Source organism: Vombatus ursinus, unplaced genomic scaffold, assembly GCF_900497805.2.
Source record: "Vombatus ursinus unplaced genomic scaffold, bare-nosed wombat genome assembly UNPS02014973.1, whole genome shotgun sequence".
Lineage (NCBI taxonomy): Eukaryota > Metazoa > Chordata > Mammalia > Diprotodontia > Vombatidae > Vombatus > Vombatus ursinus.
In genome coordinates this window covers 2,518,162-2,545,215 of record NW_020954751.1, presented here as the reverse complement: position 1 = coordinate 2,545,215, position 27,054 = coordinate 2,518,162, and positions in this window count along the sequence as shown.

Here is a 27,054-nt window from a genome sequence, read left to right as displayed (position 1 = left end):
TGTGTTGACTACAGACATGCTTCACTACCACTATAATTTGAGATTTGAGTACACTTTCCTCATAGACTTATCATGTATTTAAGATAGAGTACACCACAGGTTTGGGGGGAGGGCAAGGGGTAGACTTTAAAATAATTGTTTCTTATTGTATCTTTTCAGTAAATCCCTTTTATAAATGCTAATGGAGTCAACTGGTTGATTATTAATGGGGATCACACCACTGGGGGCTTGTAAGTTAAATACTTGAAACTCTAATTTCTTCAGGATTCCCTCTAGAACCTTGAAATAAAGTAATAATCAACTAAGCTTCTGAAGACCCCAGGCCATGAGAAGTGGCCCTAGAGTACTACAGAGAGAGAGAGAGAGAGAGAGAGAGAGAGAGAGAGAGAGAGAAATGTACATTTTCCCCCATTATTAACAGAAACTGCACATTCAGAAGTTGAAGGGCTACATATTAAGGTTTTCAAACTCCTGATAAGCCATCCAGAAAACAAAAGATAAAATGAATGTAAGAAGTAATAGAGATGCTGAGAAGCCACCTCCTTCTCCCTTGCCAGCTTCCTCCTTAAGAAACCTGCCCAAACTGTGAGACTCAAAGTAGTTGCTTCCATTTTCTGTGCCATAGAAATGTCACTGACTTTTTTGCTTGATCCGTCTACCTCAATGACTGCTTTCTCAGAAGGTGTGATGCTTGTTTAATTCTTCCACTTTCTTTATGACCAAAAATACAGTTACACAAAATTGTTTTTTTCTAAGCCATTTGGATATTCTGTTTTTATATAATAATAATGATAATAATGACAACATCAAAGATGGTGCAATGGATAGAGCACTGGGCTTGGAGTCAGGAAGACCTGAGTTCAAATCTGGCCTCAGATACTTATTAGCTCTATACCCTGGACAAGTTATTTAAACTGTTTGCCTCAGTTTCCTTAACTGTAAAATGGGTATCATAATAGCACCTACCTCTCAGGGCTGTTGTGAAGATTAAATAAGATAATAATTATAAAGCACTTAGCACCCTGCCTAGCACAGAGTACACATTATATAAATGCTTATTCCCTTCCCTTACCTCTACCAAAATTATCATAAACTGCCTCATTGTGACCAAAAAGTAATCCTGAGTTCTCATAAACTATCACCTGGACAGAAAACTCTGTGGCAGGTTCTATAATACCTTCTATTCCAGTGTGGATAACAAACTGTGGACTAGTCAAGTGAAGTTGAACCTAATGAAATTCACAAAGGATCCTCACCAGGAGATTGGACATTAGGAAATGACTACTTTTGGTCACAAAAACTCATGAAACTATCTACTAAGGCATGAAGGGATTTCAGTCTATGCCACTGGAAGGAGTACCCATACTGAGGAAAACCCCAGTTCCTTTGAAAAACTGAAACAATAGGCAGCATGGAATAGGGGAAAGAGTCCTAGATTTGGATTCAAAGGGCATCAGCTCAAATCTTGTCTCTGCCCATTCTTTCTGTGTGATCTTGGGCAAGTCAGTTACCCCTCTAGTTCCTCATCTGTAAAATGAGGGGAGGGAGGAAGCAAGTAGCATGGGGATAATTTACTTCCCAGGGTTGTTGTGAAGATAAAATGAGATATTTGTGAAGCACTTAGCACAGTGCCTGGCACATAGTAGGTGCTATTATTGTACCCATTTTACACTGAAGAATTTTACATTGCAATATAAAATTTACAATGAAAAAACTCAGGAATACAGAGATGAAGTAACTTGCCCAGGGTCACAGAACAAGAAAGTGTCTAAGACTGGATGTGAACTCAGGCCTTCCAGATAGAAGGCATACCACTCTACCCACTGCTCTACCTAACTGCTTCTAATGGTCTAGACTACATATCTATCTTCTAAGGTCCCTTCCATCTCTGAACTTAGGATTCTACAAATAATACATAAGGTTTTAGTAGTAATATACTGTTGTCAAAGTGCTTTCATGCATCATTTGTTCAATTCTTAAAAGTACGATCATGATTATCCTCATTTTTAGATGAGAAAACTGAGGCTGAGGGATAAAAATGTTACTCAAAGTAATGATGATCAGTGATAAAAGTCAGGTATCCAAACTCTTAAATCATTACATACAATAACACTCTTTCCCCCAATTCTCACCCTACTTCATGTGTCAATTACTTCCTAAGTGTAAGTTTAGAATTATTAGGGGATTCTGGGAAGATGGCAGAGTAGGTCAGAAAATTCCAAGCTCTCCAAATTTCCTCCATAAACAAGACAAAATAATGCCTCAGGGTGAGTGTGGAACAGCAAAAATTAACAAGAGTTGGGGCACAGCAGGGGTCCTCCTAGAACAACTGGAGAAGACCCAAGGAAAAACCCCAGGGACTGAGGTTCAGCCTGAGTGAAGTTCAAACATCTCCAAGCTATCTCTGCTGAACCAACAAACAACAAGCCCTAGAGGCAGCTGTGTTGGGAGGTAGCCTCAGTCTCAGCCACAGAAATTCTCACCTCACAAACAGTGTAGGAAGTCCAATATCTGGACAGGGGAATATTGAAGAACCATCTGCTGCTGCTGCTGGGGGATGCTAAGCCCAGATGTGAGACCAAGAAGTGGTCCTGTACTGCAGCGAAAGGCAAAAAAGAACTAGCACATGCCCAGTGAGTGCAGAAGCAGTGGAGTAAGGATGCTGCTGGCTGTGGGCACTTACAGTAGAACTGGGTTCCTGGTGTCAGTTCCACGCAAAGGTTACAGCCACTGGAGAGTTCTCAAAGAGAAAGAGCATTTCCAGTATAGTGTAGTTGGGGGCCCTATCTGTGGCTTGGAGGTGGGAAAGAAGTGCTGAGGCTGGACCCTGGACAAAGTTCAGAAAATAATACTAAGAAGAACCTGAGGCCAAAGGCACCATAGTCCATATTCCGGAACTAGAGGTGATTATAATAATAAGCTACTAAAAAAATTATAAAATAAAAATTAGTAAGCAAAGGAGAAATAACCCAACTGCAGATAGCTATTATAAGGATAGAGCAGGCCTGGGTTTGTTCTCAGAGGAGGATACTGAAGCAAAAAAAAAACAAAAATAAAAAAAAAACAAATGCCTCCCCTGCCACAAAAAGTAATGTCAAGAGCTCCATAAAGGAAAACTCCTAGGAATATTATAGCCAAATTCCAGAGTTCCCAAGTCAAGGAGAAAATATTGCAAACAGACAAAGAGTAATATCAAATGGTTACATGCCCAAAAAGAATTCTTGGAAGAACTTAAAAAGAACTTTAAAAATCAAATAAGAGAGATTGAGGAAAAATGAGAAAAAAAAATACAAGAAAACCAAGAAAAGTATGAAAAGAAAGTCAATCAACTGGAAAAAGTGATCCAGAATCTTAAGGAAAAAAACAACTCCTTGAAAACTAGAATTGAGCAAAGGGAAAGGAATGAAATTATAAGATACAAAGAAATAAAAAACAAAAACAAAATAAAAAGAATGAAAAAAATAGAACAGAATGTGAAACATCTCATAAGATCTAGAGAATGATCAACAAGAGAAAACATAAGAATTATTGGACTACCTGAGAGCTACAATTGAAAAAAGCATCTTGATGCAATATTACAAAAAATAATTAAAGAAAATTGTCCTGAAGCTTTAGAACAAGAGGAGAAAGTATAAATAGAAGAAAATCCACTAATCACCACATGAAAGAGATCCCAGGATGAAAACCCATAGGAATATCATAGCCAAATTTCAAAACCCCCAGGTGATGGAGAAAATATTAGGAGCAACAGGTAAAAAAAAATTTAAATACCGTGGAGCCACAATTAGAATTACATAAGACCTAGCATCGGCTACACTAAAAGACCACAGGTCTCAGAACACTATAATTCAAAGAGCAAAAGAATTGGGGTTGTAACAAACCCAACAAAGTTTTAAGTATAATCCCAAATTTTAAAAAATGGACATTCAGTGAATTGACAGACTTTCAGGTTTTTGTTGCAAAAAGACCAGAATTTAATGAAATCAGGTGGGGGTAGAGGGCTAGTAGTGCTGGAACCCTACTCTTATACCAGATCTGGGTTAAAGAGGGAACAACATATACATCTAGAAGAAAAAGAAATAGAAGGAATCAGAATTGGGAATCATGTAATAAAACTGTCTTTTTTGCAGATAATATGATGATATACTTGGAAAATCCTTGAGTCAACTAAAAAGTTAAATGAAATAATTAAGAATTTCAGCAAAGCAGCAGGATATAAAGTAAACCCCACATAAATCATCAGCTTTCCTATATATCACCAACAGGATCCTGCAAGAAGAGATAGCTAGAGATACCTCATTTAAAATAACTAGAGACAGTATAAAATACATGAGAATACACCTACCAAAACAAACCCAGGATCTATATGAACAAAACCACTTAAAAAAATCAAATTTATGGATAGGTGAATAATTTATGAACAAATATGAGATAGAAAGTGTTGAGAAGTGTAAAGTGTATAATATTGATTACATTAAATTAGAAAGGTTTTGTACAAATAAAACAAATGTAGCCAAGATCATAAAGAAAGCAGAAAACTGGGGAAAATTTATAGACCTCCTCAGATAAAGGTCTCATCTCTCAAATATATAAAGAACTTTGTCAAATCTATAAGAATGTGAGTCATTCCCCAATTGATATGGTCAAAAGATATGAAAAGGCAGTTTTATGACGAAGATATCAAAACAACTTGTAGTCACATAAAAATGCTCTAAATCATTATTGATTAGAGAAACGCAAATTAAAACAACCTTGACATATCATTTTATACCTATCGGATTGGTAAAAATGATAGAAGGGGAAAGACAAATGTTGGAGGGGATGTGGAAAAATTGGGACTTTAATTCATTCACACATACATATACACATATATATGTACACACATATGCATATATACATATACATGTATATACACATACATATGTATGTGTGTATATACACACACACACACACATACAGATTTGTGTCTAATGGTGGCTATCTCTAAGCTCTTTTTTGGTGGGGGAAGGGGAAAAAAAGAAAGTTACAAGATAACTGTTGCATATTTGAAAGACATAGTAAGTTGTACATAATGGATTTGCAATTTCAGGGGCAATCCTCTGTTTTTCTACCCCATTTTGCTATGGAAGTGCTTTTTTTACTTCTTAAATTCTATTCTGAATATTTTATTCTAAATAAACACATTTTTTTAAAAAGTTTGGGATTATTAGAAATTGTCCCTCCTCAAAAACAAAACAAAACAAGACTTTCAAGCCAGCAGGAAATATTTGGTTCAGTGAAACAGTCATTTATTAAATAGTGACCTAATCAAGTTAATGCAGCTTTCAGAACATCCTAATTCACTCCCCAGGAGACAATTATGAACTGGGGGAGGCTGGCCCACTTCCCTAACTGAGTCCTACATTACAACCTTAAAATAAGAAAATTTGTTATGCACTCAATATATTTTCTGGGATTAGGGAGGGGGCAGGGTGAGGGAAGTGATGGTAAGTTTATGAAGGGAACCCATTTATTTTCAGTATAATCAAATTCCTTCTGTCTCAGATGAATTATAGGGATAGGAGAAGGGAGAATCAGGAGAAATCTAGCTAGCTTACAGCCCCTTAGCTTTTGCTCACCCATCACCACTCAATCTGTTGTTACTCAGAATTATACAAACTGTAAGTCCATTTGTACTCCTAAGCAGGAAGTACAGGGAAGAATTATAAAGCCCCAGGGCCAAAAAATGACTCTACAGATTATCTCTAGAGCATATCTCATCCAACCCCCTCAGTTTCCTTATCTGTAAAATCAGAGGGTTGCACAAGATCATCTGTGAGGTCCCTTCCAGCTTTGACATTTTACGATTCTATGAATAAAACCTGAGTGGGTGCAATTATCATGTCTTCTTCCTCAGAGGGTTTTTGGGGACTAAACAGTGTGCATAAACACAGAAAAAGTAGGAATTAAAGATATATTCTTTCTCAATATAAGTATGTTGATGTAAAATTCTAAATATGTATGTCCTTGTCTTATTTCCTCCCATCATTCTCAAAATTCATCTGAAATAGAAGGTATCCAATTGTGCCAAAAATAAATGGGGTCTCATTAAATAAACATTATATTTACAAATACATTTATATGTATAAAATAACATATATACCTGTATATATACACACACATGCATGTGTCAAGGATATCAGAGACAGAACCTGAAGCCATGTCTTCTCGGTTCTGAGGCTGGGTCTTTATCCATTATATCACATTCACATAATACACACACATATGTGTATATGCACATAAGTATGTGTGTGTATATATACTCTGTTAGACTATCACCAATTCCTACATTGACAAATTGAACAAAAAAAGATCCCTGTTTACACTTCACCTTTGGCATTTCATGTGTTTGTTTCACGATACCTTTCAAAGGTATTAACATAGTTTGATGACACTTGGTGAGATAGTTCCTTCTGAGTGTGTGTGTGTGTGTGTGTGTGTATGTGTGTGTGTGAAAGAGAGCACAACAGACAGGTGCAGACACAGAGGAAGAGGGGAGAGGAAACATTATGACATTGTGATGTAAGGGCTAGAGAGGTAGCCCCAGGACTATGAACAGTTTGTTTCAAGTTCCATCACTGACACAACTTGCTCCATGACCCTTGACATACTATTTAACCTCTTGGTACTCCCAAACAAGTCTCTAACACTACAAGTTGCAGATCAGGTGTCAATCTGCTTAGTAAAGAGAATTTCTTCACTTTGGGAACTGGGAGTTTCCAAGACTAATGAAAACCACAGGCCTAGTCCAAAGGATTGGGGGAAAAGGGGAAATATATGGATATAGTTTTGTGTGTGTATGTGGTATATGTGCATATATGTGTATGTATATATATATATATATACACATATGTACATATATACATATGTATGAGAGAGAGAAAGCAAGTCCAGCAGATTCTAACAAGCTCGCTCTCTCTCTTTCTCTCTCTCTCTCTCCTCTCTTCTCTCTCTTTCTGTGTCTATCTGTCTGGTTCTCTGTCTGCCTATGTGTGCGTGTGTGTGTGTGTATCTGTACATAGATTGATATATAGATACACACATATATACATCTATATGTGTATGTGGATAAATATACGTGCATGTATGTATGTATGTCCTTCCACTCAAGTCCTCCTCTGATGCCTCTTCATACAATGTGGCATAGAGATGACTTTGGGTCATCAAAGCCTGGGCATGAGTACTAGCAGATCCTACCAAACTGGAAAGGTTTCAAGTATGGAGTAGTAATGGCTGATTTTTCTGCCATCTAAGGGCCAACTCAGCTGAGTCAAGAGAGGTTCGTCACATCACTGGCTGTGGGAGGATGCCTTTTACCTGCCACAGTCAGTCACAAAGAGCACTTACTAAGTCAGTGAGGGGTTATGTTCTGCATTGGTGAAGGCAGCAGCACAAACACTGATGAAATTACAAACCTGTAAGTATTCAAGAATTTAATATAATAATTGCTAAGCAAGTTGCTAAAAAATGACAAAATTTGACAGACTCAGTAATGATAAAATCCATTAACAGTTCTCAATCCTACTGAATCTTTCCCTATAGCCTCCACCAGCTTTTCTAGTCACTCAGGGGCAAAATACAGCAGCATGAAAAGCTAATATTCTATGTTTCCAGCTGCCAATGGTCCCTCAAGATGGAACCCAAGACCCAGCACTCCCACACCGTAGGCTACACAGAAATATACTGCTTTATGCTTAAATTCCTGACCCTGAAAGTAAGCAATATGGAGTAATGGAAATAGAACTGAAGGTTTTAGTGCAACAATATATCTCTCTAATCTGCATCTGTGGGCCAAATATTACGGCAATCCATTAAAAATCCTGAAAGGCATACTCATATGGAAAAATTTATTATCCATTATTTTGTCTTTAAAATGGCAGTCTAGCCTACAAATAGAAATTGAGCCTACTTGGATTTCCTTTAGAAATCACCAAATTAATTAGAATATATCTATGCCTTTGAAAGATATGGAACAACCAGACAAACACAAAATGCCGTGAGGTCAGTTAGAAACAGAGACCTCCTTTGGCTCAGTCAACAGGGTTGTCAGTATCTGGAAAGTAGTTTTATTTCTGCCACAGAAAGCCTTCTGTGTGGGTGGCCACACAGTATGAAACAATACTGAATAGAATCTTGAGATTTCAAAGACTGAGAAGTGACAGGTGAGATGACGACCTCTTAAACAGCAATCAGAACCACAGTCATAAGCACAGAAAATGACAGAACAATGTCTTATATTAAGAATATAGCTATAAGGAGTCTTTCGTATGTTATTTTGAACTCAAGATCTGACCCTGCACTGGTTGTTCGGGGGGAGGGGGAATAAGGATTAGTTCTACATCATCTACTCCATGATTAAGGTAATCTTAAAATTGCATAGTGTTTGAGATCTTCATTTTTTGGTAGAGGGATTTACTCACAATGATTAAATCCAAGATCTTTGCAGGGCGTGGGTATACTTGTTAGGGTAATACTTTAATGGTCTATTATTATCATTATTTGTTGTTGTTGTTTAGTTATTTTAGTCACGTCCAACTCTTCATAACCCCATTTGAGGTTTTCTTGGCAAAGCTACTGGAGTGGTTTTGCCATTTCCTTCTACAGCTCATTTTACAAATAAGGAAACTGAGGCAAACAGGGTTAAGTGACTTGCCCAGGGCTATAAAGGTAGTAAGTATCTGAGGCTGGATTTGAACTCGGGTCTTCTTGACTGTAGGCCCTGTACTCTATCCACTGAGCCACCTAGCTTTCTATTGTTGTTATTGTTATATATTATTATTAACTTGCTAGAACAATCCTTTAATGATCTATCTTTTAATGATACACAGCAAACACTTTAGTTCAAGCCCTCATCACCTCTCACCTAGATTATTACAGTAACTTCTGAATTGAAGTCTCTGCTTCTTCTTTCCCCACTTCAGTTCATAGTCCACACCATTAATAAAGTGACTTTCCTTAAATGTAATTCTAAGTTTATGATCCTCCTCATTACATTGTCTATATCCCATCAGGTGTCATGTCTTGTTGTTTCTAACTTCATGACATCTCTTGTATACTCCCAGTCTCTTCTCTGACATTGTAAGCACCCTGGTGAAGGCCATTCTCATGCCTTAACTCTTGCAATAGTCTGGTGGTGGGTCTCCCAGCCCCATTTCAGTTGATTCTCTACTCAACCGGTCATCAAAGTGATCTTCCTAAAGTGCAGATCTGTCCATGCTACCTTCTTATTCAATAAATTCCAGTGGTTCCCTATTACTTCCAGGATAAAATATAAAATCTTCTGTTTGGCTTATAAAGGCTTTCTCTGTTCCTCACACACAATAGTCAATCTCCCAACTCCATGCCTTTACCCTGGCTGTCCCCAAGTCTGTAATGAACTACATCTTCCCTTTTCCTGATTTTTCTTCAAGATGTAGCTCAGGCACCCCCTTCTAGTAAAACCTTACGTTATGCATGCAACTGCCAGAGCCTTCCCTGTCAAACTGGCTTATAATGAACTACTTTGTATTTACTCTTTTTATATTTATTCCATATATACTTACATATGCCCTTGTTATCTTCCTTGATAAAACATAAGCTCCACATGAATAAGAATTGTTTCATCTGTTGTATTTGTATCCTCAGTGCCTATCACCTTGCCTGGCTTATGATAGATGCTTAAGAAATATTTGTTGATTGACTAATCCAGGTGCCCCTCTTCTATGAAGTCTTCTCATACTTCTTCAGTTATTAAAGCCTTTTTTTTGTCTCAGATTACCTTGGACTCACTATGTGGCCTTAAAGGTTATGCATTTCCTTATTTCTAGAATGCCCTTGACTCTCCGCTTAACCCATTTGATTCCTGCATAGGATCACCTCTTAGATTCCGCTTGTCTTCCTATGTACCCTCTGTTGATGCATTCACTAGATTTCTACCTCCAACATTCCTGAAATTCAATTTACTTCCCTTTATCTCAATACAAAAAAAAAAAAAATCTAAGAGCCTACCATGTGCAAAGTACTGTGCTAGTCATCTGGAATACAAAATCCAAAATAAATCAGTTCATGCTCCTGAGGAGCTCATATTCTATTGGAAAGACATAATAGAAGTACACAGATAAGTGAGTCCAAGGTAATCTGAGAACAGAACAAATCCCCTTAATAAAAGAATTTGTGATGTAAAACTTGGACTCAGTCAATGTGCTGTACCCAAGGACCTAGAAGGCCACAAATTCCCTACCCCTGATCTAGGACAAACTAAAGGGGGATATCCCACCTCCTTAAGGGAACAGGTAAATGTTAACAAAGGAAACTGAAAAACAACTGTCAATGAGGTAGTTAGAGAACCAGGGAAGTGTGATGTCTCTAAAGGCAAGGGAGGAAAGATTATACAGTAGAAAGGCAAAACATCCAAAGAAAATTTTAAAAGACAAAGACGAAGACTAAGATGATGAAGATGACAAAGAAGATGAAGACGGAGACGAAGAAGAAGAAGAAGAAGAAGAAGAAAAGAAGTCCTTTGGATTTGATACTGAGGAAGTTGCTGATGATGATGAATGGATCAAGGCCTTGAAAACTGCAGTAGGGGATGGGATCAAGGGTGCAGGCAGAAGGATTAGCTTTAATGAATCCTCTGTGACCTGAGGGAAAAGAGGACTGTGATGCTATGAAAGTTTCAGGAGGACAGAGGGGTAGGAAGGGTAGTATTTATATTAACAAAATTTATTAGAACTATGAATTCAGTAGTTCTGGTCTAACATAGCCAAGAAGCAATTTGGACACCAGAACAAGAGGTCATGTTCTTTCAGACTTCTTCAAGTTGTTCTTTGCAAACCAGTTTTCCAATACGTTAGAAGAGACAAGCCAAAAACAAGCTTGGATGGTTGGAATGAAGTATGGTTAATTGGAATGATTCCTTGGGCATTCCATGGAGAGAAACAAATTAGAAATACAAATAGAACTTGAAGGCTTAAAGTGATCATAGAATCATAGATTTTGGAGCTGGAAAGGATCTTGGCAACCATATACTCCAATCTCCTTATTTTACAAATGAGCCTTTACAAACAAAAATTTGCAGTGCTCAAGGTCACAGAGCCATTCATTGGCTGAACCAGGTGTCAGGACAACCACCTCAATGCTTTTTTTCCCTGGTTCTTGAAAAGACAGTCTAAGTAAGCCTCAGATGACCTGTATCATACTTTGTGAACACTAATTTAATGCTCTAATGCATTTAAAACCAAAAGGCAATTCTCCAACAGCCTAAGTGTTTGGGGATTTTACTAAGGAAGCAGTAATAGAAAGAAAGATATGCAAACTGGTGTCTCTTGGCCTGACACAGGCAACCAGCACATGCTCTTAGTGGACCAGGAAGACCCCACATTGAACATATTGAGCAAAAGATTTAATCATCATTTTCTTAATGGGAAATCCGTCAAAGCTGGAGTGCAACAGATCTCCATTTAAATAGCTATCCTCATTGTCATTGAGGGACTATTAGCCTTCTATCAATGACAGCACTAGGAACCTGGAAGGGCATATGGTCCAAGACTCTCATTTTATAAATGAGGAAACTGAGGCCTAGAGAGGTTGCAATTTGCTCAAGATTATATAGGTAATAACAGTCTCATTTAATACTCTGGTTCTCTAATTCCAAATCCAGCATTCTTGAGAATCTCTAGCTTCATTCAAGACCAGATTCATGTGCCATCTTCTACAGGAAGCTTTATTTGATCTCCTTAGTTTCTAGCACCTTCTTTCTCCTTCAATTATCATGTCTATAATAATGACCTGCTTAAGCAATGACCACAAAACCAGCAGACAATCACCTGCAGAAGCCAGCAATTACTACTGGACAGAAACTACAAACAATGTGATAGAGTGGTATGTAAAATGTAAGGGATGGAGAACAGGTCGGAATTAAATGTGATAAGTTTTAAACCTGGGTGGCTAATATGTGCTCAGTTGAACAATGGATCCTTCAAAGTATACCTCGTGAACCACCTCTTCCATGAAGCGTTCCTAGATCCCCCTGAGCTAGAAATTTTTTGAACTTCCATGGCACTCTGTACAGATAATCTGAAGTTCTTAAATAATTATCATTGCCTTTTTCCCCCTGCATGCCCTTACTGCTAGTAGCCTGCCACCTTAGGTTACCTAGTATTCATACTGAATATATTCTGTACATAATAATGTATGTACCTGATGTCTCCCCATTGGAAATAAGATGCTTGAGGGAACAGACAACATTTGCTATGTCTTTCAATCTCAGGGCTTAGAGTAGTGACACATGGTAAATAATAAATGTGTGTTGATTGATTTTTGAATTCAATTTGAGTTATACAGTAATAATAATAATAACAATATTAATAATAGATAATATTTATATAGCACTTTAAGGTTTGTAAGACATTTTGTAAATATTACCTCATTTGCTCCTTACCACAACCCTGACATGAAAGTGCTATTGTTATCCCCATTTATGGTTAAGGAAACTGAAGCAGACAGAGGTTAAGTGATTTGCTCAGGTCTGAACAACTAGTAAGTGTCTAAAGCAGAAACTGAACTCAGGTCTTCCTGACTCCAAGTTTATCACTCTGTCCAACATATGAACTACTTACCTCAACAAGAGTTAAATTATATTTGAGCTAACTCAGTGAGGCAGTATTCTTGTAGACAAAATAGCGGTCTTAGAGTCATGAAGACAAGTTCAAATAGAACCTGAAATACTTAATAGGTACATGACTGAGCAAGTCACTCTGCCTTGGTTTCCTCATCTATAAAAAATGAGGATATTAATAGCAGTTATATCTCAGGGTTGTGGTAAGAATCAAGTGAGAAAATATTTGTAAAGTATTTTGTATACTTTAAAGTGCTGTATAAATGCTAGTTCCTGTTGTTTTTACTATAATTTACAGAAAAGGAAACTCATTTCAAAGACGGAAACACGAGTCAGCAATATCAGAACACCTACATCCAAACTGAGAAATGAGTAAATGATATCAAAATACAATACAATAAAATGCAATATAGTAAAATGCATCTAATACAATATTTTGTGATACAATGCAATGCAATACAATATAATACAACAAAATCAATAATTTTAAGGGCCTATTGCATGTAGAGTACTGATCTGGGTACTGAGACAAAGACATGATGTCTCTCCTTAAGGGTCTTACAGTCTGGTAGGGAAAGAAATAAAGGAATATAGATATATAATATTATGTGAAAAGTGAATTAGTGAGTTATTGAACAAAGTTCTGGGAGAGGCAATAATGCCTGGTCTTGGAGTCAGGAAGATCAGGGTTTGAATCTTGCCTTCTCCACCTACTATCTGTGTGACATTTGACAAGTCACAACTCCTATCCTCCTCGGGTTCCTCATCTGTAAAATGGGGATAATAATAGTGATGTGGTTTAGGAGTTCAGGGGTGCTGGGACCCCAAAATCCCAACACACAGGTCCTGCCCGAAAGAATTCGACCCAAGCCTTCTTTCAGCCAAAGACAACGTTTATTAGAACATCCATCATATTGGGCAGACTCTTAAGGAGTCTGAACATGGGTAAGCAGTGGCTAGATTATAAGAATCTGACCAGTGGCTAGATTAGAAGAATCTAAGCCTCTTAATGGAGACAAGATGGACCATATACAGAAAGACTGTGGGAGGGATCTAGGAGTGGCCAAGTAGTTTGGGGTGACTGGAGGAGGGGTCTAAGGAGATCTGGATGGGAGTGGCCAGTAAACTGGGGTGAACAGAACTCCTGGGACCTGGACAATGGAGTCTAGCTAGGATTAAGTGTGGGAAATGGCCAGGGACCATAGGGAGGTAAAACAATGGAGGGGAGATTGGGTGTAGCCATAAGGAAAGGCCAGTTGATGGGATTATAGCCTCAGGGGAACGTCAGAGATTTGGCCATGTGGGCAAGTCCAGGGTTTTACCTTTCTGGGGTCCAGACTCCAACTCTGTCAATAGCACCTACCTCATGACGTTATTGTGTAGAATAAATGAAATATTGTATGTAAAACAGTTTGTCAATTTTAAAACATTATATAAATATAATTCATCATCGTTATTATTACCTTTTTAATTCTCCAGATAACTCCATAAGAAATAATATTTATAATTATTATTAATAATAGCTCATATTTAAAAGTCAAAGATTCTAAGTTTCAGATGAGTTGACTACTTGAATCTGTAGAAGGAACTTCCACATAATATTGAAATCATAGATCTTAGTATCTTAGTATCTTATGCCTATCTTCCTCCCTCATCCCCCTAAAAAAAGTTCTATTGGAAGAATAAGGGAAAAGAAAACATAGCTTAATATTGGGCAAGAATCCAAGGAACTGAGTATCTAAAAAGGTTAGGGCTCATTCACAGTCTGTTCCACTTTGGCTTTCTTGATGCAAAGACAACATCCATGAAGTCTTAAGCCCTAAGTTTTGAACACTAATTCCATTAGCCCCTTTGTTTTCAGTATTAGCTTGAGTTGTGGACACCACTGTTCCTGTTTTCTATAATGGAAACAACAGAGCGCTCACAGAGAACCCTTCCTCATTACTCAGTATGATTAACCCCAGGTATTCAGTATGCTTGCCTCAGTGGACATTTAATTGTATGCCTTTTTAACATCTCTAAACTTAACCAGAAGCTGAAAATAGTTCTTCTGGTCTACTTGACTTTCCAGACTTTCTCAACAACGTCACAAAAACCTCTTCATCCTGGAAATTCACTCTTCCCCAGGATTTGCCATTTTGGAAATACCCTCCACCTTTGAAGCTTCTCTCTCTGATTGGCTAGTTCTTCCCAGAACCTTCAATTTAAAAAGGATGCCAAGGCCAATCTTTATTTCTCTCTAGGCCACACTCCAGAGTCTTCAGATTTTCTCTATGATACCCCCCTTCCTTTTTCTGATTCCTTTTTTGTGTCCTCCCCCATTAAAATATAAACTCCTTGAGAGCAAGGGCTCTCTTTCTTTCTCCTCCTATTTATATTCCCAATATTTAGCACAATGTCTGACACATTGTAAGAGCTTAACAAATGCTCATTGACAAATTCCTGGTGAATCTTCCCCAGGATTTCTTTTTCCTTCTATACTTCTGGGATCTCTACTAACAACCTCCGGATATGCAGTCACTAAATTTCCTGCATCCAAAGAGGGAAAGTACCTGTCCAGGAACGTGGCTGGGAAGATAGGAAGAGGAAAGGATAAGCTGGCACTGAAATTGTCAGAAAAGTAATTTAGGTGTTAGAACACTAGTATGATAGGGGAAGGGCAGATGACAGTGCTCCAAAGCAAAGACCTTTCAGTAAAGCATTAACACAGGCATGTTAAAATCTTACATTTACGAAGTAATTGCTTCATGCAAGTCACTGGTGATACAAAGTCAAAAAACAAAACAGTTTCCTCTGTTCTTGACATCTAAGGGGCAGATTTTTCAAAAACTGGCAGCAGATCAAGAACTGTGAAGGCAAAAAAGGAGGAAAGGAGAGGGGAGTGTAAAAGAAGGGAAGGGGAGGAGAGGAGATAGGTGGGAAGAGAAGGAGAGAGGCAAACCCTGGGCAAGTCATTTAACATCTGTTTGCCTCAGTTTCCTCAACTGTAAAATGGGAATAATAATAGTACCTACTTCTCAGGGTTGTTGTGAAGATGAAATGAGGTAACATTTGCAAAAAAGGCACATAGTAGGTACTATATAATCCAATCCAATAAATCTAATCCAATAAACATTTATTAATTGCTATAACTGGTCAGACAGTCCTCTGCTAAGTGCTGGAGATATAGTTAATAAGAAGAAAGACAGTCCCTGTTCTCAACAAGGAGAGAAAACATACAAAAGAAGGCAGGAAAGAGATGCATTGGGACAGAACACCAGGGAGTACCCTGTGTGGGGCTATCTTGTTCCATCAAGTTGAAAACAGCAAAATGCAGTTATCTGAGAGGGAGAGGGAAGGAAAGGGGAAAGGAGGGAACTAGATTCTGCTAGTCATTACTTGTATGACTTGAAGCAAATTATTTAGTTTCTTTGAACCTCAGTTTGCTCAACAATAAGATTAGGGGATTGTACTATATGACTTCTAAGGTACTTTCCAATTCTAAATTTATGACCCTATAAAGGACTATAGATTGCTAGTGATGGGGTATGGGACCTGAACCCCAAAAATGCAACCCTACTCCTGAACTTTCCCACATGTCCCCACCTAGATACTCAATAATCCTTTCAACTGCCTTTCCTTGTGTACCTAACCCAGTCCAACCCTCCATTCTCTGTTACCTCTAACCCAATCCAGCCCTTCAGTATCTATTACCTCTGGATCACCCCCAAGCTATTTGCCACTCTGATGCCATCCAAATCTTCCCACAATCATTTTCCCTATTTAAAAAATCAGTCTTGTCCCTACCAAATGCTCAGACTCACTAGGGATCTCACCCACCCCAACTGGTATTTTAATAAACTACTTGGACTGAAAAAAAAATATGATGCAGTCTAGAGGTGTTGGGAACCCTGAAATGCAAGGGCAAAGGGCATGAGTCTGCCTCGAAAGAATTTGACCACTCAAGCCTTCTTTCAGTCCAAGTAGTTTATTAAAACACAGAATGGGGTAGACAAGATTCCTAGTGAGTCTGAGCATTTGGTAGACATAAGACTAACATTTTATACGGACGAAGACTGTGGGAAGATTTGGACGGGATCAAGGAGTGGCAAACGGCCTGGTGTGATCCAGAGGTAACAGAGAAGGGGTCTAGATAGGATTAAGGGGTGGGACATAGCTTGGGGTGGTCCAGAGGTAATAGACAATGAAGGGTTGGGCTCGTCTGGGCTGGGTCAGAGGTAACAGAGAATGGAGGGTTGGGCTGGGTCAGGGACACAATGAAAGGACAGTTGAAAGGATTATTGAGTATCTAGGTGGGGATGTGTGAGAAAGTTCAGGAGCTGAGTTGCATTGTTGGGGTCCAGGTCCCATCATTAGCAGCCATTTGATCTAACCCTTCCATTTTAGAGATGTGGAAAATAAGGCCCAGAGAAGGGAAAAAGACTTGGCCAAGACCAAACAGCTAGTAAATGTGTAAGAAGTGAGATCTGAAACCAAACTGTCATAACTCCAACTCAAACACTCTTTCCACAATGCCCTACAGAATCTTCCAATCAGATACCACCCAACCATTCCAACTTAATCTCATGTTTCCCCCTCCGTGTTCTTGAACTTGATTTCTGATTCCCAAATATGTCTGAACTCTCATGCATCCATTTCTTTGCTTAGACTATTCCTTATGTTTGAGATGCCTTCCCTCCCATCTATTTTATACTCCTTTGTGGAGGATAAACTACCACTAGCCAGCTCCAGTTGAGCAATGCTGCTCCTTCCTCCCTCCCTCTCTTCCTTCCTTCTTTCCTTTCTTTATTCTTTCCTAACTTCCCTTCTTCCTCCCTTCCCTCCTTTTTCCATTCCTCTCTCCACTTAGGGAATCATACACTTACATGTGGTTCCTCTGCCCAAAGGAATATAAATTTCTTGAAATAGAGCTCCATTAAACTAGGCTTTAATAAAGCCCATTCAGATTCAAATGGTACTGCTTGACTGTGCCTTAAAATCAAATCATTTTGGCTTTCAGGATTGGCCAATAATAAGTTCTAGCCCAAGCCTTTGTTGGTCATTGTTTGGGTTTTGATGGCTCAAAGTGAGTGTAAATAGCCATTGTTTCTTTTCTCACCAGAAACCCTGAGGGTCTTCCCCTCCCAGATTGATTTATTTTTTTTTTTACTAGATAAAAGAGGCCATTTTTTGTCCTCATTCCTTATCTAGCCTTAATCATTGAATGGGTGTTGCCTCAGATAAACTGAGACCTGGGAAAAACCTTAGCTTAAAAAAGGCAAAGGTTTCCCACTGCATCTGGGGCCATCTCCAGTCTTCCTGATCTGTGTCTTGCCACTGGACCTAGATGGCTCTGGAGGAGTGAGGCAAGTGACTTTGCACATCCCTGACTCACTTAAATCCAATTCACTTGCAAGTCAAGACATCACCTTCCTGATGTCATTGGTCCTCTTCAAAAATGAAAGACAAACAACAATGTTCCTTTCTGAAGTCTTCCCTGATGCCCAATTCCTAATGAGCTTTGGAACCTGATTTTGCTTAGCACCTCTCTATTGTTTACTGTGATTCTATGAATTCTCTTTTTCTGTGACCCTCCCAGCCTCATGATAAGACATTATTTCCTAGCAGGGATGAAATCTTTTCTAAATGTGGTGTTTTCTTGAGCACCTAGCCCAGTAGTCTGCTCACAATAGTGCTTAATTATCTTTGTGCAATGAATCATCATCATTTTTTCCAAGGTTAGCATAACATCATGGAACACTTAAGAGTCTAGTAGACTTGAAACTGCTTGAGAGCAGGAACTGATTTTCATTTTGTTTTTGTATAGCCTGCACCTAAGACTATGTCTTGCACAAAGCAGGCCCTCAAAAAAAGCTTCTCAAATTGAATTGAAAGGTAAGGGGATGGGGCTGAATAATGATCACAATAATGGTGGTGGTGGTGGGGATAGCTGGTATTTACATAGCACTTTAAGGTTTTCAAGGAGCTTTACATGTGTTCTTTAATTTGATTCCTCACAACATCAAAAAATTCTGGGGAGGGGTTGTTATTATGTTGCTGATTCTGCAGATAAGAATACTGAGGCTGAGAGAAGTTAAGAGACTCAAGAAAAAAGAAAAAAAAGTAGAAATGCCCCAGAAGCAAACTCCACTATTTCCAAAAAGCTTATTACAGCCAGTGCAACTGCCAATTTCATTAGATCACACCATGTCTTTCTTGATCATGGTACTTTTAATGGTGTTTATACAAAAAGCAAAGCAATTGGACACTGTAACTGTAGTGACCAAGGTTGTCCTTGGAGAAGAATTGAAAAAATACATTCCTTCCCTTCTTCAAAGAAGTCAGGGGGTGGGAAGGAGTGAGGGGAGGGTTAGGAGCGTGTACTATTGAATATAGTGTGAGAATCGGTTGATATTTTGGTATTTTTCCTGACCTGCTTTTTTGTTTCTTTTTCTTAGGAGGGGGGGAGGTTGTTAGAAGAGATGGCCCACTGAGGAGGGGAGGAAAGATATCTTCAAAAATGAATATGATGTAGAAATAAAAGATAATTAAAATTTAAGAAAAGAGTTTGTTGAATCAAGTTAAAAATTGTATCTGTTTCTACCCCCTCCCTACTTGAAGCGATAGAACAGTATACTGATTCCCTCACAGGTGTCTCTGTTCCACAGCCATTCTTTGCCCCCTATTCGTCATCTCCCTCCTGAATTTGCACATTTGTTCTACCCAGTGACTGGTGGGTGAGGTGTGGGCTGGGGATTCTTTGTTATATACACTGTTCTCTTGACAGAAGTACCAAAATTAGAATCTTCTCAAGTACATGTTTAAGCTATGCATCTTATGACCCAGTGGATTCAGGACAAGCAGTTCTACCTACACAACGGGGTGAGAAAGGCACCAGGAGGTCATGTGCCCCCAAGTGCCTCCCCACCCAGGTGTCACTGTCTCCTCCATTGTACTTAAAGGAAGTAGTTATCCTTTCTGGGGGAAAAAAAAAATTTAAAAATATTTTTAAAAAACCCTCTGTAATAAACAAATTATTTCATAACTTCCCAGCTCCTCCAGCGTGTTGCCCCCTCTATTATCTGCACTTTCTCACTAATCTTCAATCTCTCTCTATCTACCAGCTGCTTCCCTGCTACTTACAAATATGGCATGTGTCCCTCACCTCTCTTGATCCCTCCAACCCTACTAGCTATTTATCATCTATGTCTCTTTCTTTTCATGGTTAAACTTATAAAAGGTGTCGATAATCAGAGCCTCCACTTCCTTTTCTCTCTCTCTCCCCTTAACTCTCTGCAGTATGGCTTCCAACCTAATTCACCTGAATCTGATCTTCACAAAGTTACATGTGATCTAGCTGCCAAATCTAATGACTTTTTGTCACTCTTCATTCTTTTTGATCTCTCTGCAGCCTATCTCTCTCCTCTCCACGTATTCATGACACTGCACTCTCCTTATTCTCCCCCTGCCTGTCTGACCACTCCTCAGATTCTTTTCCTGTCACTATCAATGTCCCCCAACACTTTGTCCTGGTCCTTCTTTGCTTCCCCTCTGTGCTATTTCCCTTGGTGATCTCATTAGTTCCCCTGAATTCAATTATCATTTCTATGCAGATGATTTTCAGATCTGTTTAACTATTCCTAACCTCTCTGCTGACCTCTAGTCTCACATCTATCTCCAACTGCTTATTAGACATCTTAATCTGTATACCTATCAAGACCTAAAACTCAATATGTTCTAAACTGAACTTGTCATCCCACCTCTCTAAACTCTTCCCTCTTCCTAATTTTTTTTTTATTACTATAAAGGGTATCATCATTTTCCCAATCACCTAGTCGCACAACCTAAAAATTGCTTGCTCAAGGTAACATAGGTAGGAAGTGGCAAACAATGATTTGCCCCCAGGTATAAGCAGGGCTGGTGGGTATCACTGGCTATGGTACACTTTGCTTGTACTATTTCTGTAGGCTCCTCTTCTAATTGTGTTTCCCTGGAGTTTTCTTGGCAAAGACACTGAAGTGGTTTGTCATTTCCTTCTCCAGCTCAGTTTAGACATGCAAACATGGGTAAGTGACTTACCCAAGGTCATATAGCTAGTAAGTGTTTAAGGCCAGATTTGAACTCAGGTCTTCCTGACTCCAGACACAATATTCTATCTGCTGTACCACCTAGCTGCCCCTTGTGAGATAGATGCTAAGGTATTATTTTCCTCATTTTACAAACGAGGAAACTGGTGTTTAGAGGTGTTACAAAGCTAGTCAATGTCAGAATTTGAAACCTGATCTAACAGACTCTATAGCTTGTACCTTAAACACCAAACTGAGACACTGGGCTAGAGACTGAAAGATTTAAAGACAGACACTTCACAGGGCCTGCTCTCAAGAAGCTTATTTCTCATGTTGGAGTGGTTCCAAAAAAGAGAGATAGGCAAAAATAACTGATACAAGGGATTTTGCAATTTAACATCCCTAAGACTTAGTTTGTTCATGTACATGCTACATGAGGGGTTAGACAAGATGAACTCTCATTCTAACATTGCTTCATCTATTCTAACTAACAATCTTGGCAGAATTGAGTACTCTGACCCTGACAGGAACAAGGTTCACCATTCTGCTTATCAGCCATGTCTGATCACACAAGACTCAGCCTTCATAATGTGCCTGGCCCTATTTTTCCAGCCTGGCACTGAGAACAGCTGCCTAATTTGTTCCCAGTTATCACCTTATTCACCCAGTCATTTCAGCTCATTTGTTCCACTCAGAGACTGGTGGGTGAGAGTGGGGGTTCTTTTTATGATCTTGTCTCTTGACAGAAGAATCTAAATTGCCATCTTGTCAAACATATGCTTAAATGGTGCCTGTACAACTTCGTTGTTTCAGGCTGAAAGGTAGAAAATATCTAATTTTATCATACTGGTAAAAGGCAGAGATGCTTAGATAGAACAAAGTCAACCTCTAACAATCTGGGGAGGAACTTGGCAAAGAAATCTCAAGGGTTAATAATTTAACTCTTTCAAAAAACTTGAAAATGTTCTAATGATATATTTTGCCATTTTTTTTGCCTTTCCTTGTATCCCCCATGATTAGCACAGTGCCTAGCATAAAACAAGTGCATAATGAATACTTGTTGACTAATAGAGTGACAGACATTCACATCACCTTCATTTCCAAATCCCTTTTCCCTCTCCTACTCAGCAATCTGTCTTTTCTGACAAAGTTTAAGAAAGATAAAAAAGCAATTCAGCAAAATCAGTCAACACATCAACCACCATCAAACATTTATTAAATTACTGCCATGAGCAGAACATTCAGAAAGAGAAAAAAATTCAGATAAGACCCAATTCTTGTTCTCTTAGAGCTTATAATCTTGAAGGGGAATGAGACTGAAATAGACAATTATAAAGCACAATAACATAAAGCAATTGCATTAGAGAAGTAGAAAGTAAAGTATTATAGATAAGGCTATAATGCATTGCTTTAAAAATACTGGGTCAAGGACTTATGACCTATGTCATAAGCTATGGGAATAGCTAAAAGAATAAAAATAAAGGAAAAGTTAAATGAGTTACAGGAGGAAATAGGCAATAAAACTGTACAAGTAGAAGACCTCAACTTTCCTCTCTCAGAATTAGATAAATCTAAGCATTTTATATATATAATTTATATTTATATGTAATTTGTATTTATATTATATATAATTTATATTTATATTATATATAATATATAAAAGAATATAGATTCTTATATTTATGTATGTATATATACATATATATGTATATATAAAAGAAGCTAAGGAGATGAATAGAATTTTAGAGAAGTTAGATATGATAGAACTCTGGAAAAAAAATGGGTGGAAGTAGAAAGGACTATGTTTTTTCTCACTTGTACTAGTACCTTCACAAAAACTTCACAAAAACTGACTATGTATTAGGGCATAGAAACCTATCAAACAAAGGCTGAAAAGCAGAAATATTAAATGCATCCTTTTCAGACTCTAGTATAATAAAAATGATGTTCAAAAAGGGCCATTGAAACAGATTGAAAAATAATTGGAAACTAAATAAGCCTAAAGAATGAATGAGTCAAAGAACAAATCATAGAAATAATCAATGATTTCATTAAAGAGAATGACAACAATGAGTCAACATATCAAAATTTGTGGGATGCAGTCAATGGGGAAATTTGATATTTCTAAATGCATACATCAATAAAATAGAGAAAGAGTAGATCAATGAATTGGACATGCAATTAAAAAAAAACTAGAAAAAATTTAAAATCTCCAGTTAAACATGAATTTGAAAATCCTGAAAATCAAAGGAGAAACTAATAAAATTTAAAGTAAGAAAACCATTGAATTAATAAATAAAATTAGGAGGTAGATTTATGAAAACACAATAAGATAGATAAACCATTTATTGATTTGATTTTATAAAAGAAAGAAAACCGAATTACCAGTGCATAAATGAAAAAAGGTGAATAACTCCATCAATAAAGAAAAAAAAATAAATTTTGCTCCATTATATGCCATTAAATCTGACAATCTAAGTGAAATGAATGGCTATTTACAAAAATATATGTTGCCCATATTAAGAGGAGAGGAAATGAAATATTTAAATAACACTGTCTTAGAAAAAGAAATTGAATAAGCCATAAATGAGTTCCCTTAGGGAAAAAAATCTCAGGATAAGATGGATTCACAAGTGAATTCTACCAAATATTTAAAGAACAATTAAGTCCAATACTATACAAATTATTTTGAAAAATAGGTGAAGAAGGAGTCCTAACAAATTCCTTTTACAACGCAAATATGGTTTTGTTACCTAGATCAGGAAGAACAAAAACAGAGAAAGAAAACTATAGACTAATTTCCCTGAATATTGATTCAAAATTTTTAAATAAAATATTAGTAGTGACATTACAGCGATATATCACAAAGATGACACATTATAACCAGATGGGATTTATACAAGGAACGCATGGCTGGCTCAATATTAGGAAAACTATCAGTATATCAACAACAAAACAATAACAATAACAAAACAATATCAATAACATATCAATATCAATAACATAACAATAACATACCAATGACAAATCATATCAATAACAATATCAATAATGTATCAATAACAAAAACCAAAAAAAATCATGATTATCTCAATAGATACAGAAAAAGCTTTTGATAAAATACAATACTTATTCCTATCAAAAACACTGGGTTGATTATTCTTGGTTGTAATCTTAGCCCTTTTCCTTCCAGAATATCATATTCAAGTCCTCCATTACTTTAATATGGAAATTACCAAATTTTATGTGAACCTGACTGTTGTTCCATGGTGTCTGAATGGTTTCTTTCAGGTTGGATAGCTATAATTTACAAAGTACTTACACTCTGGAAAGCAATTTTATGTATATTTGATCCTCAAAACAACTCTGTGAGGTAGACTACTATTATCATAAAATAATAAAATGTTATCATATAATAATAAGTATGATTATTATCACAGAGAAAACTATCAGAGGTCAAGTGACTTGCCAAAAGTTGCCCAACTAGCAAGTGTATGAGGTGGGATTTGAACCAGGTCTTCTTAACTCTGAGTCCAATACTCTGCCTTCTCTGCCATAACACTTCAAGATTGTTGCTTGTTGATTATTTAACGCCAATTTCTCTGAATGCCTCTGTGTATCTTCTCATGCAAGCTTCTACCTTCCATTCCCCATTCCTCTTTTTCTCCCCTCCAGGAGGAGGAATAAAGAATAAATTGTTTGCTTTCTCAAGGAGGGGGGAAGAGAAGGAGGGAGAAAGGGAATTTGGAACTCAAAATTTTAAAAAACATCATTGTTAAAAAATTTACATGTAATTGGGAAGTACTTAATGAAATAAATAAAAATATATTTTTTAAAAAGAAAATAGATGAGGGGCTCCTGAACTAGGTTTCAAAAAAAAAAAAAAAGACAGAGAGAGAACAGAGATTACATTCTACAAAATTTAGACTAGAGTCTTTGGCTTTGATTCTTGTCAAAATCCTAGAGCATGTTATTAAATTCATGGTTTTTGAGCATTTAGAAAAGAAAGCAGTAGTTATTAAGAATCAGCATAGCTTCATCTAGAACTAGTCAGGCCAGTGTAATGACTTTTTCTTTTGTGAATGAGTTACTTTGCTGGTAAATCAGGGGGATTCTATATGCATACAATGTAATGAGATTTGTGCAAAGATTTTGAAAGAAGTTATAGCATCAAAAGGAATTTCTCTTGACCTTCATATTCCACCACTCTCCTCCCCTTTGTTGCTAAATTGTATTATAACTTCTCTGTGTTTTAGATAACTATATAGATAAAACATTCATTAAGCACCATGTGTCAACACTATACATAAATACAAACAAACAAAAAGATAGTTCTTACTCTCAAAGAGCTAATGTTCTAATGGGGGGAAAAGAGAGCTATAAAGAAGGGAAAGAGGGAGATAGAGAGGTCCCATGAGGGGCAAAGTGAATGGCATGAAGTGGAAAAGTAGAGGGAAATTAGATGGGAGCAAAATGAACATGGTTGGGGGCTCTCCTGAAATATCAGTCCAAGCAAGAAAGTTCTATATTTCCACTTCCTCACTATCCACCATCTTATTTATCTCTTTCACTTGGACTTCTCTTCATGCATAAACTCTTTTTTTTTTTGAGAGGAAGGCAATTAGAGTTAAGTGACTTGCCCAGGGTCACATAACTAGTAAGTATCTGAGGTCAGATTTGAAATCAGGTCCTCCTGACTCCAAGGGTCTTTGTTCACTTTGTTCACTGTTATTCACTGTGCTACCTAGCTGCTCCTGAATATTCTTAATTATAAAATCTTGTGGATTTTATAGTCTTCAACTTCTTTGGCCTCTTCACAGCTTTTTATACTGTATTACAGACAACAAGATAGGAATAAGTGAATAAGGTGAGACTGAAATGTAAGGAGATAGGATCAATTAGAAGGGCTAAAGTCCCCAAGAAGATGGGAGGGAATAGGACCCAGGGCATAAGTATGGGGCTTGTGTAGCAAAGAAAAAAGATACCTCTCCCTCCAAGATAGGAGCAAAGGAGGGGAAGGTGAGGGATGGTATTGAGATTATTTGAAATATATAACTAGGGAGAAGAGGGAGTTCATGACAAATGACCTGAGGTTCTGTCTGCTTGTATTACCTATCTAATAGACTCACAGACCTTGAGAGGCAAGCATTTTTTTTGTGAACTTTAAGGTGCTATATAAATGAGAAATTATTATTGTATGAATTTTTTTCCTCCTCTCATAGCTTATAACTAGTGTTCTTTTCACTTGACAATCCCCACCTCCACTACTCATCTGTGTGACCTTGGTTGAGACTGTCAGTCTTCCTTGGCATCAGCTTTCTCATCTGTAAAATTACATTGTTTAGCTAAATCATAGATTAAGAGGTGTAAAGGAATTATTGGTTTCCTATTCTAACCCCCTCATTTTACCCATAAGGAAAGTGAGGCCTAGAGATTTAATTTCTAGTTCAATTAATGAAAAATCATTTAGTAAGCATTTATTTGCTAAATACATAGATTTAAATTCCTCAAATCTCTATTCTTTTTTGACCCTGACAACCCTATTACTGGCTCTTTCCCTCTTAAAAAAAATAGTTTCAAGACTATTCCTCTTCTCTCAACTCTAATCTGAAAGTGTGGTCTGCTTGTGCCTCTACTACCCGGTAACAAACAAAACTAGCTGTGTTCAGCATAAAATCAGTTTAAATTTTCCAGATGACATTTGATAAAGCCCCGCCCCCCCCATAAAGGACTGCTGTATAAACAGCATCCTTAAGAAAGCTTGTATGAGAGATAAAGTCCTATCATGAGCTGGAGACAGGTTAAGGGATAGAAATAAATGGTCAGTTGCCAGCATTGGCAAAGGAAGAATAGCACTGTTCGATATATTGGTTAACTATCCAGAAGTGGAAGCTGACAACAAGGTGGCCATATTTGCTGACAGAATTACTACAGCTAATCAAGATGAAAGATGATTGTAAGCAAATGCCAAAGAACTAAGAAAACTAAGTCACTGAGAAAGGTGAGCTCAGGCAACAGTCAGTCTAAGTTTAAGATGATGTGCATGGTAAAGCATAATTGAAAGTACTCATGAATTCCAATAAAACTTTTTATTATAATTTCTAAGTAAGATATTAAATTCTAAAGATATTCTAAATGCTAAGACATTCTAAAACATTAAATAAGCCCACCTCAACTTACCAAAGCAAACATTTCGTAAAGATGTAAATCATTAAATGTATACCAATCAATATATCAACATGCATATATTAATAAGTGCCTACTGTATGCTAGGCATAAAGGATAAAATCTTAAAACAAGACAGTCCATGGTCTCCCTCCATGAGCTTATATTATCAAGCAGTAAAAACATTGCTTAACACCAGAGCATTTTAAC